Source organism: Suricata suricatta, chromosome 10, assembly GCF_006229205.1.
Source record: "Suricata suricatta isolate VVHF042 chromosome 10, meerkat_22Aug2017_6uvM2_HiC, whole genome shotgun sequence".
Classification (NCBI taxonomy): Eukaryota; Metazoa; Chordata; class Mammalia; order Carnivora; family Herpestidae; genus Suricata; species Suricata suricatta.
In genome coordinates, this window is record NC_043709.1 from 126,728,690 (window position 1) to 126,745,868 (window position 17,179).

Sequence of the window (17,179 nt, forward strand, 5' to 3'; positions counted from 1 at the left end):
CCTCTGGGGAGAACCAGAGATCAATTTTAGTTGATTCTGTTTATACTATAGAAGATGCCAGACTTCAAGCACTGAAAAGCATGCTCCTTCCAAAATGAGCCTGAATGAGCCTTGACAACGGACACATTTTTAACCATTTTACTTTCTTTTTTTTATCTTTAAAATATTTTAGTGTTTATTCATTTTTGAGAGATGGAAAGAGACAGAGCATGAGTGGGGGAAGGGCAGAAGAAAGAGACAGGGAGACACAGAATCCCAAGCAGGCTCCAGTCTCTGAGCTGTCAGCACAGAGCCTGACATGGGGCTCGAACCCACAGACTGTGAGATCATTACCTGAGCTGAAGTTGGACACTTAACTGACTGAGCCACTCAGGCACCCCTGATCCATTTCACTTTCATCGGCAAAGAAACCAGCATCATATATCATATCCCAAACTGGAAACAGCCCAAGTGTCCAACAGGTGGAGACCCTGTTTTCACAAAGCAATGGAACAGAATACTTCCACTGAAGGTGCAGAGTCACCTCTAGTCAAAACAGTACCAAGTGAAAAACTAAAACAAAGTAACAGTGTTTATACTGATTTAGTAACCAGGTTTATAAAATCACAAAGAGAAAGAGGATCTTCTTTTTTTTTTTTTTTTAATGCTTATTTTTGAGAGAAAGCTCAAGTGTGGGATAGAGGCAGAGACAGGGAGGGCAGAGAATCCGAAGTGGGCTTTGTGCTGACAGCAGAGAGACTGGTTTAGGGCTCGAACCCACAAACCATGAGATCATGACCTGAGCCGAAGTCAGACCCTTAACCCACTGAGCCCTCCAGGTACCCCAAGAGGAATATGATCTTCTAAATGGTAGAAGCTGTTGTGAAGACTTGAGCTTGACCCCCCTGTAAGAGTACACTTTTTCAGTAGGTTTCCACTTTAAAATACATGCAGTAGCCCTTTCTCCTACTCAGTGTTCCCCAAGTATCTACCATGCATCGTCCACTGTTGGGGAAACAACAGTGAAAAATAAACAAATGTACCATGCTTCCAGATCTTCCATTCTAGCGTGGGACACAGGTAATAAACGAACATGTTATTGTATCTCTTAACAAAATACTGTCACATTTTAATTCTACAGCCATACTGTCAAGTAGCTAGGGTTTCATGAACACATGTGCTAAAGGTGGGAACAAATCTGGCCAACATCACTAGCTGGTGGGTGTCAGACCTGGCGTTTAAAGCTACGTCATCTGGTACTTGCGCATCTGGCACTGGTGGACTAAGAAATTCAGAGCAACCCTCCTACCAAAGGCAACTTAAAAAGTTGGATGAAATATTTGCTTAATTTTCTTAAAAGCATCAAAGCAATAATAAGGTAGTGAAGACACACCTGCCAAAAACTAGAGAGGACAAGCCCCAGAGAGCTTTCCCCAGCCCACAGAGCTTTTATCCTAAGGAATTTGTCAATCTGGAAAAAAACAACTTTGAGAATGAACTCTTGCTTGGATAGCCACCTCAGGCTGGCGCCCAGAGACTGCTGAAGCTGGGGGTTCACATCAACCACTTGCCAATTTAGGCTGGGTTGCCTGGGGGAGGGAGAAAGGGAAGGCTACAACCCCAGTCTCGTAGACAGGTTCCCACCACCATCAAGTCAAGGGAATCTCCAGCTTTGCGCTTTGATTCAGGTGGCTTCAGACAGGAAGTGCTCCCAGTGTCTGGCAGACTCAAGGGAAAGCCTCTCCAGAAGAAGATTCCACAATTACTCATATATATATTTTTCCATTGCCTTATATATTTGTTTCAATGTCAGGACACTGTGAGTAAGCACAGCAGACACAGCCCAGAGTGCCCACAGGCCCTCCAAGCCTTCTGAAACGGGTAGTCTTCAACACGGGCCACTAATAACTCCACCTACAATAGTCAGAAACATCAGTGCCACACTTGAACATCTCTACAGGGAAATAGGAACTAGAAAATTATGTAAAAGATTTTTTAAAAGAACTAAATAGAAACTCTCAAATGGAGGAATATGGCCACCAAAGTCAAACACCCCGGTGGCTGGGTTAACAGCAGATTATCACAGCTCAAGTGAGGATTAGTGAGCCTGAATATAGGTCAGCGATAACTTCCAGAAATCAGCTGAAAGGGGGGGTGAGGGGAAAATATGGGGAAAAAAAGCAGGAGCATTCAAAATATGTTCAAAACATGAAACATACATTAAAGTGGCAGGTGGAGAGGAAGGAAATGTTGGAACAAAGACGGTATTTCCAGGACTGATGGCAGACATCAACTCACGGTTTCAAGACCCCAAGCAACAAATCTCAAACAACATGAATTTTTTTTTTAATCCACATCCAGATGCAACCTAAAGAAACTGTAAACAACCAAAACCAGAGCAGTCTTGAACCTGATCACCTGAGGCCGAGTTTGCCTTTCTTCCCATCCCATGGAGGCCCTTTCCCACAGAGCCTCGTTGTTCTTTCCATGGGCCCCACGGCCCCTGAGTGAGTGGCAACCCACCTCCGCGTGGCCCTCTTTTCATGTAGGCAGAAACGCCACTCACCTCTAGAACATTTCAAATTGCCACAACTAGTAAGCAGTATTTCAGAAGAATGGAACATGTGCGTAAGCCATCAGGCCAGGAAGGGGATCAGAATGAGACCACTGGAGGAACTTTCTCCCCAATCTGAGCTCACAGCAGAGGGACGCCCGCAGGGCTGTGACTGGCCAGCCTTGTTCCCAACAGTCCTCTCTCTCTCCCTTTCTCCCTTTCCCGATCTCTTCTATAGCCGTCACTGCCATGCTCTGCCTCAAACTCCAGCCTGTGGCCCCATCCGAGTCCCCTCTCACACATCCCATAAAAGCAAAAGAATCAGCAGGTGCCAGGTGGAAATGGGATGAGCAACAATAAAACGACTTCACCCTTCCTCGGTGCCTGGTTACCTGTGTGAGCCAATGACCCCATAGCCACTAATATAAAGTCGAGCTCAAGGTGGTGGTGGTAGGGTGGGGGGAGCGAAGACAGAGGGGGTGATTTCATTTTCAGCCATTCTTTACAGGCACTCCAAACACAGAGGCAAGGTGTATTTCATCCATCAGTACATACCCAGCCTCTGAGTCAGGGCCCGGAATTGTAATAGGAAGTCATACACCAACCCGTGAGCAAACGAATCTGCAAAGTGAGGCAATTCTACCAAGCCCGCATCAAGAATGTTGACTCTCAGGAAGGTTTCAGACACACAGACTGTAACTCCCTAGAGAAATGAACACACTTCATCTGGTTTCTGTCATCTTCTCCTATCACACATTATCTGCTGTAGTTTCTAAAAATATAAAGATTTTTTTTAACTTTATTTTGAGAGACAGGGAGGGAGAGAAGGGGAGGGAGAAAGAGAGCCTGAAACCAGGGGAGGGGCAGAGAGAGGGAAGAGAGAGAATCCCAAGCAGAGCCTGACATAGATCTCTATCTCATGAACTGTGAGATCAAGACCTGAGCTGAAATCAAGAGTCAGATGCTTAACCGACTGAGCCACCTAGACACCCCTTGAAAAATATAAAATTTTTAACATTTAGGGTGAAAATGGACTTTTATGATTTTGTCATGTACTACGTCCTTTTAAAAGTACTAGGCACCATCACTGTTGGGCCATGGTCCTGAAGTAGTGCTAGTGCTTTGGCAGATCCCATACTGCCCCAAACCCACCTTCCTGGGCTCTCTGGCGCTTGTCCCCAGCTAACTCTAGAAGCCCCACCATCCTGCTCAGGGCAGGGTCGGACACAGTTGAAAGGGCACTAGGCCAGAAGTCGGGATATGAGGCCACCCGTGCACTGCCAGCAAGTCACGCCCAGGGCCCAGGGCCTCCGGGGCAAGAGCAGCTTATCACAGAGCAGCTGTAGGGGAGCGCAAGAGGGACTGGGCCGGGGCATGTTCTGCCCAAATCTCTAGGTAGTGTGGGTGTGTCGGCACAATGGCCCCAGGCAGCTCCCATAGTCACCTCCAAGACTAATTCATGCTTCAGATGTGTTCAAAGTGCCTTTGCTGCCACATCACTGTCCATGGGCCATGTGCTTCTGTTGGCTCTGCCAGTTTTAAGGACATTTACACCAACTCTTCCAACCACACCCTCAGTCAGCTCCCTGCCCTGGGACCAGTGTCTGACACTTAGAGAATGGCCACTGGCTGAAGCCCTGGAAAAGAGCAAAGCTCCCTGGTCTAGATGTGGCCAGACCTTCTTAATGAGCAGAGCACAAGGAGGGCAGGTGTCCCTGCCACAGGGCTGTCCTGGGGTTTGGCTATTCTGGTTATGGGCTCAAATAACCAGAAATCACTGTCTGGCAGTTCCTGGGCTCAATCAAGTCTCTAGATATGACTTGCTTTGGCTTGAGAGGATTGGTTTTTTGGGGGTTGTTCGTGTAGGTTGCCAAATTTAAAATGTAGGAGATTTCATACAAAAATCTGGACTCCTTGCTGCTCTTGAAAAATCAGAAGCTCTAAGAATGGTTCTGATCAGCTATCAACACTTGGAGATGAATGGTCCTACTTGTTTAGACAGGGCACCCCAGTCACCAGAGCTACACCAGACACTGGAGCCACGTTTCGTGGTGTGACCTCACTAAGGAAAATAAAATTCTAGGGCACCTGGGTGGCTCAGTTGGTTAAGTGTCTGACTTTGGCTCAGGTCATGATCTGGAACTTCATGGGTTTGAGCCACGCATGAAGCTCTGTGCTGACAGCTCAGAGTTCCGAGACAGGAGTCTGCTTCGGGGTCTGTCTCCCTCTCTCTCTGCCCCTCCTCTGCTCGCACTCTGTCTCTCAAAAATGAATAAATAGTTTAAAAAAATTTTTTAACACAGCCCTGTAAAGCAGGCCCCACCTTCCCTAAAACTCCAGTAACTAAAGGAAACAAGACTTCATTTATTTTAAAAGGCAATAAAAAGAAGTTTTCATGCTTTACACCTCCCTCTCCTTTGCAAGGTCGGAAGGAGAGGACCAGCCAAGCATCTGCCCAGAGTTAACATAGACAGGGACTCTTCACCAGCAGAGATCTAAGAACAGCAACAGAGGAGAGGAGGGTCCCAAATGTCTGATGCGTCAACAGCTGCATTTCCGTTCCATCAGGGATGCTCACTGAGATCATCCATCGCCTCTAAGTGACTTTGTCTTGGGGCGGGCAGGTGGAGGGGACACACACCAGAAAAATGTTTTCCAAATAGTTGGTGGAGTGCACTGCCACGGGCCCATCAGACATGAGATCATCAGCGATGTTTACCGAGTGCCTACCGTGTACTAACTCCACCTCTTGCGCATGGAGAAATGTACTAGACGGCACATGGAGGCTCCCTGTGGGAACCTGCAGTCTAGTGGAGGAGAAGGACACCAACAGAAAGAGTTGGATAACAGAGAAATATAATAAGCATTTATAGGAATTCAGAGCCCAGACTGGGAAGATGATCCTGGAGCAGAGGTGAACCCCTGGGGCCTGGGAGATGCAGGGAGCAGCACTGAGAACATTCCAGATGGTGAGATGGGTTTGAGGGACCAGGACCTCTGGAGAGCCGAGGGTGGGGTGGGAACAAAGAAATAAAAAGAAAAGTAGACAGGGAACCAATCAGGAATTTTAGATAAAGGTCTGTGGATTGTGTGACTCAGTGATCAAGTACAAGAAGTATAATAAAACTGCATGTGGGCGGTGCTTTTCAGTTTACTGAAAATAAGCATCGTGACTTATTCCCATTTGATTTTCACTTATGCTCTGCATTATACATGTTTTTGTGGAAAATGTGAAAGATGGCAAAACTTAAAAACTCAGATTCTATCAACTAGCAATCACCACTGTTAACATTCTGGCATATTTTCTTCCTGTTTTATTTCAAAGATACTTTTTTTGTTTCCAAAAAGGGGTAAGTAGATCTATTTTCACTAACATTGTAAGACTTGTCCCATGTCATTGAAAATTCTTTGAAAATAAGATGTTTACTAGCTCCATAATAATTCCATTTTCTTGATGTACTATAATACTATCAATCACTCTGTTGAACATTTAAGTTGCTTCCAAAGTTTCATGTATTTTATTATAAATCATACTGCATTGAACATCCCTGTACATAAATATTGGTCCACACTTCTCTGATTGCTGCATGATATGCAATTATTAGAACAAAGGGCATAAATATTTTTAGGACTCTTAATAAGTATTTCCAAACTGTTTTCAAAAAAAGATTTTACCAATTTACACATTCATCTAGAATACATGAAAGGGCTTGTTCCTGCAGATGTGCCCTAGAACTATGTATTATTTTTATAATCTTTCTCATTTGATAAATGAAAATGGAATCATATAATTGCATCTGAATAAGCATTTTTGTCACTCATGAGTTTGCCTTTTTTTACATGTATTTTTCATCCATGTATATTTCTGCAAATTATCTGTACTTACATTCACTTTTCTACTGGTCCAAAGTATTTATCTTTTTATTTATTTTACATTTGTTTTTTTTCTATTTTTTAACACTTACTTTTGAGAGAAAGAGACAGAGAGACAAAGACAGCACACAAATAGGTGAGGGGCAGAGAGAGAAGGAGACACAGAATCTGAAGCAGGCTCCAGGCTCTGAGCTGTCAGCACAGAGCCCGACGTGGGGCTCGAACTCACAGACCGTGAGGCCATGCTCGGAGCCGTAGTCGGACACAACCGACTGAGCCACCCAGATGCCCCAGCATTTATCATTTTACATTTTAAAAGTCCTTCATATCTGATTGCCATTTATTGTAATGTGTGTTTTAATTTTACTTGATGTTTTGACCAAAAACTGGTTTACATTTTGTATCATTCAATCTGTGGATCTTTCCCTTTTTAATTTCTTCTGGTGATTTTTTTTATTATAATGTCCTTCTCAAATACTCTGAGATCACTTATATTTTCTTTTCACTTTTTTTTATGGTTTTATCTTTACATCTCACTCTTAACCATTTGGGATTCATTTGGACACACCTTCACCTCCGATGGTAAAAGGAAGTATAACTTGAGACTCCCCAGTCTGTCTGTCTTCCTGTCAACATTCATTAAATAATTCAGTAAATAAATTCATCCCTTTAGCACATGATTTGTAAAGCTTTTTTGTCATATACTCTCTATTACGTGTTCTGGGATCAGCTTTGTGGCTATCTGTTTATCTGTGTTTTATTCTTTACACCAATAATACACTGCTTTAATTACTCTGATCTTTAATCCACATATAGAACTTTCCATTGTTCCATAGATCCTTTATGCATGTGTTTTCATAAATAATTCTATTTGAAAATAAAGACAATCTTTTCCTCTCGTTTCTTTCTTTTTTTAACTTTTTTAACGTTTATTTATTTTGAGAGACAAAAAGAGAGTATGAGCAGGAGAGGGGCAGAGAGAGAGGGAGACACAGAATCCGAAGCAGGCTCCAGGCTCTGAGCGGTCAGCACAGAGCCTGACGCGGGGCTCGAACCACAAACGGTGAGATCATGACCTGAACCAAAGTCAGATGCTTAACCGACTGAGCCACCCAGGCTCCCCTCCTCTCATTTCTTTATTATTACTCATGTAAAAGACAAATAGTCACATAAAAGACAAATGTTTTCAGATACAAATGTCTGGCCTTAACTTAAGAAAGGGTCTTGGAGTTCTATGCCTCTTCTTTAGTGAAAAACAAAACAAAGCAAAAAAACAACATAAAATAAAAAGCACTGTCTCATTATTAAAATGGAACATTCACTGAATTAGAAAAATAAAAACAGGAATAAAATCTAAATATGTGCTTGCTGTGATTTATTTATTTTTTTCATTGAGAATTTTTACCTGAACTTTTAAAAAGAAAGCCAAGCCTTGGAGATGGACAGTTATAACCCTCTGAGCTTTACTTTCCTACACAGAAACATTTAGGGAGGAGCAGAGAAATCCATAGAAGTAGAAATGAGTGAATTTGTCCTGCTTTTTAAAAGTGACACATGAATCACTGGCTTTACATTGAACTCTCTCTAGGGAAGTTCAAACTCTTCTCTAAAAATGATCTACAGTGACGGTGTCTACACCCTACATGGCACCCTCAGCATAGGATCAGTGGCTGAGGATTTAGGGACAAATGGTTCGTCTGGACATAAAACTTTACAGATCATTTGACTTGCAGCCTTTCTGGTCATTACGAGCCACATCACAGCTGAGTCTCGCCAGCTTGGTCAGAACACGGTGCCAGTGACGCTGTGGTCGCCAAGCCTCCCTCTACTCTGAGTCTCCCCTCCACCCCCAGCTCAGCTAGCCTTGGAAACGAGTGCCCTGGTTCACAAGCAAATTCTCGGTAAGCTGTGAGTCAGTATGACCCACTGTCGTCACTAGAAAAGAACGAAGGTGCCCACCCTCTTAGGTGGAGCTAAGTCAGCCTGTCTCACCTGCTGATTGTGAGCTCCCATAGGATGAGGGCTCTGCTTTATTTATTCCTCTTTTATAGATAGAGGACATCTGACAACCATGACGTGTTTCTTGAATAAATGAATGAGTGAATGAATGAACTGCAACATTCAAAAGATGGCCTGATACCAGGGAATTGAGCAAAATAGTAGTCACCATGCATTAAACTCATAATCCTAGCAAACCGGAACGCTTTTCCATGGTCTGGATACATATGTGATTCCTTTGATCTACCTATTTTGAACAACCAAAAAGAACATCAAAAAAAGGTAGTTATGGAGCTTGAGAGCCAGCCTTGCATTTTTTTCTTTAGGTGGGTAATTAAGAACCAGATGAGAGAGAGGGGGACCTGTGCATGGGAACAGATATGCTGATGCTGCCGTTACAAACAAACACTGCTCTAGGAAGAGAGACGCACGAGGCATCTGATTTTCCCCACATTTCCTTTGGGCTGTTTTCAAGGAAACTGATGTTCCTGAGGAAGGTCTGAAAATGAGGGTGTTGGCTACCTCAAAGCTCTTGTCTAGCCCTAAAATGGTATGAATCTCAGACAGCTTGTCTTTTGCAGAAGTGGCCACAAGAAAAAATGGAATCCTGAGTAGTGGAACCAAGACCCTTGGTTGGGTTTTCTTTCGTGCACATCAGTTTCCTCACGACTCTGTGTGCAGGGTAAGTATGTACATGACAGCAATGCCTACCAGACACTGACCATTGCTAAAGTATTGTCAGTACAAAATGCAAATTTTCAGGGACAAGTCATCTCATTAAATAAGGAAGACTGCTCACAGTCTGAGACCTTCTTAATCCCAGAGTTGTATAGAAAAGCATGACAACTTTTGGCTAACAAGGCTGCCTAATAAGGGAATGACATTCCTTAGTGTAGGGAACCTATGGGGGCCACTTTTATAATCTGGGAATAGGGCACGTACCTAATATTTACTGTCATCTGGGAAGAAATGCGTCTAAGCTGCTGAAGCTCACCAGAACCCGTTTACCTTCAACAGCTCCAGTTCTTGTTTACCTTATGCGTTTCCACCATCTTTAAAGAAATTATTATGCTAAGTACACACAGGAAAGCTTCACCTCAGCTGCTGTTCAATGGCCGTATATTCCAAATTAGAAGTGTCTGAATTTACTGCAACTACATTACAGATTGAAATTCATCATTTTATAACGTACCATAAAACTGGGGCACATAGCCCACCTTTGTTCACCCACCCCTATAGCCACCCATTATTGATTCTCTGAGGCTAATTTCTAACCACCGTCTGATGCTGGCCCTTGATTCCCAGGCTCTCTGGCTGCAGTCTTATCTTCCTGCACCCTGAGCTGCTATAAACTCACAAAATGCACATCAAGTTCAATATTAGCCTAAATAAAACAAGTAAATCCCATGAATAATGGATTCCAGAAGTAAACAGGAATATATTTAGGCTTCCTGTTGTTTGGGTTAGCCTCACAGGCACCCCCTTTATCCTCATAGGGGACGACAAGGCAGCTAGAGGCAGGATAGTCTGGTGGTTAGGAAAACAGGCTTTGGCACTAGACCAAACTGGGTTTCTTTTTTTTTATATATACAATTTATTGTCAAGTTAGCTGACATACAGTGTATACAGCTCTTGGCTTCGGGAGTAGAGTCCCATGACTCTTCACTTACATACAACACCCAGTGTTCATCCCAAGTGCCTCCTCAATGTCTATCACCCATTTTCCCCTCTCCTCCACCGGTCATCAACCCTCAGTTTATTCTCTGTATTTAAAAAAGAATCTCTTATGGTCTGTCTTCCTCTCTGTTTATTAACTATTTTCCCCCATGGTCCTCTGTTAAGTTTCCCAAATTACACATCTGAGTGAAAACATGTGGCACCTGTCTTTCTCTGACTGACTTATTTCACTTAGCCATCCATCTTGGTGCCAGTGGCAAGATTTCATTCTTTCTCATTGCCGGGTAGTATTCCATTGTACATATAAACCACATCTTCTTTCTCCATTCATCAGTTGATGGGCATTTGGGCTCTTTCCATACTTTGGCTATTGTTGATTGCACTGCTATAAACATTGGGATACCTGTGCCCTATGAGTCAGCACTCCTGTATCCTTTAGATAAACAGTAGTGCAATTGCTGGGTTTACAGAGCGGCTGCACCAGTTTCCATTCCCACCAACAGTGCAAGAAGGTTCCTCTTTCTCTGCATTCTCACCAACATCTGTTGTTTCTTAAATTGTTGATCTTCCACACCACTCTGACAGATGCGGTGGTATCTCAGGTGGTTTTGATTTGTTTTCCCTGATGATGAGTGATGTTGAGCATCTTTTCATGTGTCTGTTAGCCATCTAGATGTCTTCGGAAAAGTATCTATGCATGGCTATTCATGTCTTCTGCCCATTTCTTCACTGAATTATTTGTATTTTTGGTTGTTGAGTTTGGTAAGTTCTTTATAGATTTTGGATACTAACCCTTTATCTGATATGTCATTTGCAAATATCTTCTCCCATTCCATCAGTTGACTTTTAGTTTTGTTGATTGTTTCCTTTGCTGTGCAGAAGCTTTTTACCTTGATGAGGTTCTAATAGTTCATTTTTGCTTTTGTTTCCCTTGCTTCCAGAGAGGTGTTGAGTAAGAAGTTGCTGTGGCTGAATCTAAGGAGATTGTTGCCCAAAATGGGTTTCAACCTCAGCTTTATCTACAGTTTAACTCCTCTAAGCCTCAGTTTCCTCATCTGTGAAATTGGTGAGAATGCATATAAAGAACAAACTCATGAAATAATAGCTATTTAATCAACATTAATAAAAATTCCTTACAAGTAGGTACTAAACACCTTACATTAAGAAGGGACAGAAAAGATGACATTGCAGTTGCCTGGGTGGCTCAATCAGTTAGGCATCTGACTTTGGCTCAGGTCATGCTCTCACAGTTTGTGGGTTCGAACCCCACATCAGGCTCTGTGCTGACAGCTCAAAGCCTGGAGCCTGCTTCAGATTCTGTGTCTCCCTCTTTCTCTGCCCCTCCCCCACTCACACTTTGTGTCTCTCTCAAAAATAAACATTAAAATAAAAAAGAAAAGATGACAGTACTATTCCATCTCCTTGCTGCTAATATGTGAAAAGAGCCTAGAAAATTCTTTCACAAAAGTGGCAAATAATAGTTAAATATTTGATAACCCAGAGACCCGTTCTGTAAATTAGACCTCCCATGTGGGGGCCAGCACTTGAAACAGCACGGCTGTCTCTGGTGGGTTATGTGTAGGAAGCCACTGAAAACTAGGCCACGCCAAGTGGAGGGTCCAAAAGCATAAAGTAATTGCTGGCAGCCTGCCAGGCCCACTGACTTAGAACAATGACAACCTGGATGTGTGGAAGATGAACATTTGAGCCCCAGCTCTCTGAGAGGGTGGGGGTGACCAGCTTATAGCACAGCTTCAGCCCAAGCATACACTTAGGACCCCCACCCCCACCCATTCCTCTCAGCCTTGATTTGACAAAGGAACATCATTCCAGAAGTTCACAGATACACTGGCTTTTGGAACTCAAAATACACTTTCTTCCAAAATGTGTTACAATTAGTTGTTAGATTTTTTTTTTCATGGTTAGGTCCACAAAAGACTCCACAGTTAAAGGTGTCACTGAAGGGGTAGCCCTGAGCCTGAACCCTGGGGCTGGTGGCTTTCTTAACTGCAACAGCTAGACAGCAAATTAAAGCATCCCTGTGCCTCAATTTCCTCGTATATAAATTAGAAATAATAATACTTCTATCTGGTTGCATATTTGCAAGGATTGAGTTAATGTATAGAAAGCATTTAGCTAGTGTCTGGCACATAGTAGGTACCGGATAAATACTGGCTGTCATCACATTTCTTGTGAAGGCACTGAGCTCACACAGTAGGACCTTCAGGAGGGCCACAGCAGGGAATTCCAGCCTCCAAAGAGAGTGAGGAATTGCACAAGAACCCTGTGGCCAAGGAGAAGGACCTGGGGGAACCAGCCTCCCAAGGCGGCTATTCATCAAGCACTTGGGACGCCCCAGGCAGCGTGCTGAGAGCGTCCAGTGCACCATGGCTTACTCCTCCAAAGCTTGAAGAGGACAATTACAGTGATCACTATCACCTCGTTTGTTCACAGGATCTCTAGGGCCCCAAAAGCCAGAGGGACTCATTTACCACCAAATTTCGGGCTTCCCTTTACCTTCCCTGAAATAGTTTCAGCTCCCTGTGTTCAGGTCTATGCTAGAAAATAAGAGCTGCCTTTGTAAGCAGAATGTTTCTCAGTAACTTCCATGTTAAGAAAACCACTAGGGGGCACCTGGGTGGCTCAGTCAGTTAAGCATCCAACTTTGGCTCATGGCTCATGGGTTCAAGTCTTGCAATGGGCTCTGTGCTGACAGCTCAGAGCCTAGAGCCTGCTTTGGATTCTATGTCTCCCTCTCTCTGCCTCTTCCCAATTCATACTCTATCTCTCTCTCAAAAATAAATATCAAAAAATTTTTTAAAAAGAAAGAAAAAAGAAAAACACCAGCAACCTTTATGCACCACAAAAGCAAAAGGTTGAAAATAGGAGCCTCCAGTGATAGTCCTCTCTCACTCCCCAAGAAATGTTTATTTCCTAAGGCATTTAGGCAACATCTACTGGGAAGGGGTCTTTTTGGCACTCTTCTTCACTAGAACATTCTTTGCATTCTGCCTCTCTGTGTCATTAGTTCCTGGATCCATTTCCAGTACCAACGGCAATGGGAACTATGCCAAGGGCACAGGTGGGGCAGCCCGTGTGGTGTCGGATGGGACACTGGCCCTGAAAGGTCTAGTGTTTGTGAAAATTGGGTCTGCTTCACCTTATGATGAGAATTCAGAAAGGAAAAAACTTTCACTGCTCAAGAATTGTCAGAGGAACAGTCATCAATCATTGCTGTACTGAGACAAGGAATAAACCAGCTAAATGCTGAGGGGAGACAGGAGAAAAGGGGCTCCTATAGGTGTTTACCATGATTTTTTTAGCAATCAGAAACTTGAAAGTTCAGCCAAGAGAAGCTGAATAAAACTGGAGTAGTAAGATGGGCAAGATCATGTGAAGGTGAAGGAAAACCCCAACCATCTGCAGGGACAGTAGACAGGCCTGGCCCTACCCTTGAGGGTTTAGTGTTAGCAAGAATCTCACTGATCAAAGACAAGAAAGAGGGTAAAGACAGAGAAGTAACAGATCCACTGAGGACTAAAATGCATCCATTGCCGGTGGGAACCTAAAAATTCAAGAAAGTAAAAATCCTAGCTTTTCGGTGTCTCACAGGACACCTAGTTTACCTGAGTTAGCAAATATTTGTTGAACACCTACCACTGACCCAGCGAGTGCTAGGAAGAGTTTACTGGCTATAAGCATTGTGATTCATCAAAACATCTTCATCCTGGAGAGAGATAGAATCTCCTTCACTGGACAGAACGAATCATTTCACCTCAAGTCAGGTTCTGCTTGGAGACAGAGAGCTGTCAAAGACTCTCCAGTGGGGGCTTGAAGTCTCAAAACTAGAGACTATGAAGCGATTCAAGTGTTGATAACTGGATATAGTATTTTGCTTCTAATAAATATATTATTACTCTTCTCATGGTTTCATTTGCCTTTTAATAGTTTCCAGTTTTGTACATTGTCATGGTTGCAAAGAAAACATTTCAAATCCTTCAGAATCAAATTAAAGTCAAGTCAGGAAACTTTTCCCTCTTAATATTATAAGAACATTTGTCAGGAAAGTGCCCTGGCACTCGGTCAGAACTCCCCCTCATAAACTGGAGAATTTTCTCGAGACAGATTACCATATGTTGGGCAACGAATCGCTATGTCTTGTAGGCTGTTTCTTTTCTTTAATAAGAAATTCTCATTCTTAGATGTACTTTATAAAACTACAGCTGGTTTGCAGGCACAAGTGTACCTAAAGTCCCATGTATAACACTAACAAAAGCTTTGGGTTTTGTTTTGTTTTTTTCCTAGTAAAAAGAATATTTCAAATATGTACCCAGTTCTTTTAAGAGCATTTCTACTGGCAAAATATTCTATTCTGATTGTAATACAATTAATAGAGAAAATCTTTCCTGATGCTTGCCTCTTTTTTTAAGTAATCTCCATGCCCAACATGCGACTCAAACTCACGACTCCTGAGAGCAAGATTCACATGGTCCACCGACTGAGCCAGCCAAGTGCCCCAATGGAGAAAATCTCTTATTAACAAAAACTGTATTTAAATATCTCACATCTCAAAGTTACTTTATCAAATCACTACAAAGCAGCATCGGCTAGCATTTTGGTGAAGATGGGTCAAAAATAAGGTGTAATCCTTGCACTCAAGGATCTAGATTCTGTATTTGTAACCCACACTATTCTAATGAATACTATAAAATAATACATACCTTAATAAAAAGATACTTCTTAGGATTAGTCTTATTTATAAAACAAACAGGAGGCTTACTTGGCTTAAAATTATATTTGATTTGATCTTTCAAGCAACTGCCTAAGCTGGGCATTTTGTTTGGTTGAATTGTTGAGTAGATGATTCATCCATTTATCTACTCCACAGTCACTGAGCGTTTATGATGGGCCACACTAAGTGTGGAAGATTTAGCAGTGAACAAATAATCTTCTGGCTTATTGCGATGGGTGGGTTTGCCAGCCTTCTCTGTAATGGTAGTAAATAGAACAAGGTTAGGACAGCCTCTCTTCTCCCCATCTTAGAGTCATCCATGAACCCGAAAGATATCCTGATGAGACAGAAACGAGCCTCTTTTCTTCCTTATCAGCCTTCCCCAGGGTTATTTGGACTGAGCCTCTTTATACTTAAAGGATTTCATCCTACTTTTTACCTTTAAAACCTACAAGTTCCTTCCTGATGGTTCTATTCAACAATCCCTCTCTGAAGGCCAAATGCCAGCCGATGAAGTCTGATGCAGACCATGTTCAGGATTTTGCAGTTTGGAGCCTTCCATGGAGGAGATTCATGTTGTTCCTTGGGAGGATGGAGACATCCTGAAGGAGCAGTCCATGGACATGGTAGACCACCTTGGTTCAGGTTGCTGCTTTTTGCTTCCTGGTGTGGTCCTGTTAGTTACTTCAACCTGTCACCATAGGAACATTCCAGAGCACACTGAATTTATGAGACTCCTCCTCTAAAAGTAAACTGGCTCCTTACTATCCTTCAAGAGCAGTGATAGATGGCTCCTGCTTGAAGCCTATGCAGATAAACTAGAGAACCTCCCTTAAAAGAAGACTCTCGACTACCATTCTCCCATTGGAGCTTTCACTCGAAGACCTGTAGCTAGGACAGTCTACAAAGTATGGGCTTCTAGGAAAGTACTTATCCTTTCTGAACTTTCCTATCCTATCTGAACTATCCTTTCTGGACAGCGGGGAGAGAGGACTCACCTCCAGTGTTTTTCGCCAGGACCACATGAGAGGATTCAGATGGAAGGGGGCTTGTAAAATGTCAAACACCATATAAAATGTTAGTTATGACCATTAACCATTATTGCCTATGGCTAATCTCATCAGCACTCAGTGTTTTCCCCTCTCCTATGAAGGAAGAGACACATCCTCATGCTCACGGCTCGAGTCCAGAAACATTATAGAGGAGCTTCTCTTGCTTCCAGTTAATGGTCTCAATCTCACATCGGATGGCACTGTCACTGGGTTGTTTGTTTATTTATTTATTTATTTATTTATTTATTTATTTATTTATTTATTTTTGGCAGAACTTCTGAGTCCAAAGTACAATTCAGCATAAACAAAGGCCTGGCTCTGACCCAACATATTAATCAATGAATTAATTCATTCCCCCATCCATTAACCTTGGGCCTGACGCAATGACTTAGCATTGGAGAAATCAGGAAGTCTTGAGCCCTTTGAAATGTCTTGAGGACTAAGAGGAAAAAAGGAAGCAATCCTTAGTCTCCAGAGAAAGTAGTGGCCAAAATGACCTGTGACTTCCCTGCCCCCAGGCCACCTTAGTTTTGTCTAGTCTTCCAGTAGGTTCTACCAAAAAAAAAAAAAAAAAAAATTAAATGACTGAGAGAGCTATGCTCTTGCTACCAGTTATATGCTAGGTCTAGGGGCCTCTATTACAACGCTTATTTTAAGCATTCACGTTCCAGATATGTGTCCCCCTCCCCCACCCTTCCTCCTGTACCTCAACTTTGTTTTTGCAATGGCAGCGGTGAGACACACCTAACATGCAATTTACCATATTAATCATTTTAAGTGTACTCTTCAGTTGCATTTGCACTATTGAGCAACATAGCTCCAGAACTTTTCCATCTTGTAAGACTGATACTTTGTATCTATTAAACAACTCCCCCTCCCCCCTCCCCCCTTTCACAGGCTTTTAAATCTTTCCCATCTTGTTCTTCACAGTATCTCCCACTAGTAGACTGCCCCAGCCTTTCTTTAGATATTTAGCTGGCATTGTTTGCAACTGCCTTATAAGTTCTGGAATCATCCCGGTTTGACTTTACAGAAGCGACAACAAGCATTTCCTCAGTGGTGAAGCTCCGTGTCTCAGGGCAGCCTGAGAGGCGGCTGACATTGGCATGGGCATCTCCTCAGAGAGTAGAGGACAACTGTCGGTGCTCACTGGACCCAGGTCTTGAGCACAGCCCTTTGTCGGCTGGTAACTAATAGACATTATTCAAAACAAAAAGGGAAGGACCTTAAGGTGAAAGCATCAGAGGAACCTTGGATGACTCACAGTTGAAAGCACTCTTTCCTGTGTGAGCCTCGGCCAGGCCACTGAGGTGA